The sequence below is a fragment of the Malurus melanocephalus genome, unplaced genomic scaffold (genome assembly GCF_030028575.1).
Source record: "Malurus melanocephalus ecotype Western Australia unplaced genomic scaffold, MMel_1.1 scaffold_714, whole genome shotgun sequence".
NCBI lineage: Eukaryota > Metazoa > Chordata > Aves > Passeriformes > Maluridae > Malurus > Malurus melanocephalus.
The window spans coordinates 39,646-43,393 of NW_026623946.1; the positions used below are offsets into that span (position 1 = coordinate 39,646).

At 39.9% G+C, this 3,748-nt stretch overlaps 1 protein-coding gene across 2 annotated transcripts in view; it reads left to right on the forward strand.

Moving 5' to 3' along the window:
• The window catches only part of PLCH2 (phospholipase C eta 2), a 29,492-nt gene that overhangs the window by 16,656 nt on the left and 9,088 nt on the right, over nt 1-3,748 (forward strand). The gene's annotated exons all lie outside the window — the stretch shown is intronic.

The following is a 3,748-nucleotide window of genomic DNA, read 5'->3' on the forward strand; positions in this document are numbered from 1 at the left end:
TATTGTGTCCAGTTCTGTAAGTGAACCTTGCACACACCTTAACCCTGAGTGCTTGTTCCCCATAAAGCTGATGCTAGAAAGGCTCTGCCTGATGCTTTTGCATTTAAATTTAATTAAATGCTCCAAGCTTATTTGCTYTGGTTTTCTTCTTCTATAATAACATTTAAAATGCAGAGGAAAGGTGATGCTGGTAATATTTTTAGACATTTTTACACTCCTGTCCTTTTATTTAGAGCGTGTTTGCTTCATGGGCAGGAAATAAATTTGGGGACCAAATCCCAATTTCYATGAAAATAAAGCCCTGAACCCAAACTTTTCCTAGGCCAGCTAGAAACGAGACAGCTCCTGCCCTCTCAGTGTGCTGTTYTGTGGTGTTAATACCAATTAAATTCGGGTAGAAAGCATCTTGCAGTGCCTTGAGAATGTCAGGATGGAGCCCTTGGCAGTCGCGAGGTGCAATATCGGCATCACGGCAGCAGGAGGAGGCATCCCCTGGGCTGGAATTCCTCCGAAGGGAATCCGAGCAATTCCTGAACGGGAAAATCAGCTTTTTTAACTGCTAGGCATTARTCACCGCTTAGTTAATTAACTCCATCAGCTTCCAAGTCACTGCCGTCACCAGCAGTGTTTGATGGAAGGGGCAATGYTCATCCTCTGTCAATATTTTAAAGTACTTTCTATCCAAAACTCCTTTGGCAAGATTCTCTTTGCTTTTAACCTTGATTTCTTAGCCTTTTGTAATTATTTGCCCCTTACCAACTTCTTTGTGAGTGCCTGGCTGGTGATGGTTTGCAGTAGGTCAACCCGTCCATTTAAACTTTGGCAGTTTTTTGAGGACATGGATTTTTTTGGTGTTCCCTGATTGCTTCTCGTTGTCAGTGCAGTCTCTTTTGGTGTTAAAAAGTGATTCYGTGCCCTGACAAAAATAAGGAGTTGTAAGGAAAGCCTGTATGTATTGTGGTTTTGGTTTTATGCTTGTTTTTATTTTTTTTTTTATTTATAATTTGAAATTAGAACTACTGAAAATGTGGAACAAATATGACACATCCCTTCTGATTTAGTCTCTCTGAATCACTCTCTGCTTTGTTTCTCTGTTAACAGAATGCTGTCCAAATTAGAATTTTTTTCTGTTTCTCCTCTCTTAATTATGGGCAGAAAAACTATCCCAGTTATCAGCCTGGTTTTGTCCATCCACAGATTCTAATGCAAACACTGACATTTTGGGACTTTTTTTATGAATGGAGTTATTCCACCTGCTCAGTAGCTTGGTATTACTAAAACACTCTTAGATTTTTTTTTTTCACCTTAACTTGTGTGTGAAATCTCTTTCAGATTACTCTGTTTCCTGGACAGGCTTTTCTTTGCTTCTGTCTCTTCCGTGCTCCGCTCGTGTATTGCAGAATTTCTTGTGGTTTTTCTAGACGTGCCTATCTCTGAGATCCTCCCTCACTGTTCTTCTTGCCTTTGCTCTGTCTGTTTGTGATTTCAGTGGGCTTCTCTATGTCAAAAAAAGTCTCCTTTTAGAAGCAGAGCGTTTTTAGACGCCTTGAAGGTACCCCCTCCTGTCTCGGGGAGGTGCAGTGACACCACCACACACCTGCATGCCTTCAACTGGTAGCTCCATTGGCATCATTTCTTTCCCCTCGTTAGCATTTTTGAGCTCTTCAACTCATGGACCATGAATTGTGACATTTGGCCACTCCTGTGGGGTCATTGACAGCCAGAGAGCCCTCCCCACGAGAAGCAGATCCAGGATAAAATCCTGCCATTCTCCCCCCTTTCTCTGAGTCTCTCCCTCTGCTGTTTTTTCTCTTGAGGGCTATAATTCAAACCCTTTCTTTCACACAGAAAAGAACATTGACTGTGAATAATTTGCTAAATTGTGGGAAAACCTCTTGTGCTGTTTTTCAAGTCTGCTTCAGAGAATGAAACAGCCCTGTAAAAGCTGGGCTGGAACTGAAAGCACAGTGTCCTGGATCTCCCTCAAAACTGCTCTCTCTCTTTTTTTTTTTCCTTCTTTTAAAACTTTTTTTTCCCCCCCAAGTTAACCAAACTTGCCTTTGGGTTCTTGAATCACTCCACTGATTCAAGCAACAGTGTCCAGCTTAACAAAGCTGCACCAAACAAGCCAGAATGACACCTGGGCCCTGCACTGCGTGTCACCCATTCCATCAGTGCTTCCCTTTTCTTTTTTGGTGGATATTATTTGTGTGCGTGTGTTGTTTGTATGATCATTTTTTTCCTGGGTTTTGCAAATATTGATATTGTCTGATTTTTATAGCAATAAATTAGTGTACTTGCCAACTTGTCTCCCAGTAATCYGAGCAGACTGTTCAATAGCGTGGCTCTCACTGAAGATATACCAATATTAAATATTTGCCTTGCATAGGAAAAAATCAATCCCTACCATCTTTATCTTACTCTAAAAGTAATTTTTAATAATTTCCTACTCACACTGAAAATTGCCATGTGACAACTGAACTTTGGCCGATTATAAAAATAATATTAAAAATACTGTATATATAAAATTATAWAAATAATGCTGTATATATAAAAATAGAAAAATAATACTGTGAACACTTTCATTGGGTTTTGTGTCAGCCAAGTGGCAGGTGGGCAGGACTTTTAGGGCTGAAAGCAGCTCGGTGCACAGGGCAGCCAATATCTGTCCATTAAGGCAGAATTGGAAATGCACTCAAATATTTACTTGGGGGTGGGAGACCGTTGTGATTTCAATGAGACACTTCTGTGTCTCATTTAATGTGACACAGAAATGTGACCTCACATGACATCACGGGGCAAAACTRGAACTGACAGCGAGCGCCAGCCAGCGTGGCTGCTGGTCACATTCTGTCACGGGCTGCTTAAAATGCACTTCAATCATGCTGTAGCTTGGATTTATTCATTCTTTATACTACAGCTGCTCAGGAGCCTGCTCTAGCTGGGAAATAAAGAGGACAAAGGAGGAGAAATAGATGAAAAGAGAAATAGATTGAAAGAGAAATAAAAGAGAAATATCTGTCTGTGCTTTAAGTGATCTGTACAGATCTGACATTCTCTGCAGAGCAAACCAAGTCTCTGTCTGGCATCAGCCCGCTGCTTTAAAAGTTGGCAAGTACACCTGGAATGTTTGCAGGAATGCTGGAAMTCTGTCTCATTGAAATGTAAAACAGTTGTATGGTGGTGGGAGATTTATGATGGTGGATTTATGTGTTTGATGCTTAAATAAGTACTGAAGAATATGGAGAACTGTATTGTGACACTGACTAACTTCCCTTATTTGTAGTGTGTTTCCTCAGTGCTGAAAACATACACCAGTGTCTTGGGATAAGTGTTGTATGGTAGGAAAAATTATCAAAATGCAATCACACAGGTAGAAATTGAAATATTCCATGATCTCTTGTCTGTGTGTAGTTAATTGCTATTTGTGACAGTGCTCAATTCAATTGAAGTGTAGATCTCCTTTATACTGAAAAAATATTCTATTTTATGGCCAGTATTTATTTCCCAGCAGTTCCTAGAGAATGTATTTACAGCACGGATTTTAAATACATCTGCTTTGGGTGAAACTGAGAAACTCTTCAGCTTTCAGAATGAAATCCTTGTAGGCAGAAGYATTTCCGTATTTTTTCAATAGCTCTAATGTTTATGTAGATGTTGTAAGTAGCTCCATGCTAGAAAGAAAATGATGACAAATAGTGAGATAAGTGTGGCTGGAAATGTTATCTAAAAACATAGCTGAGAAAAG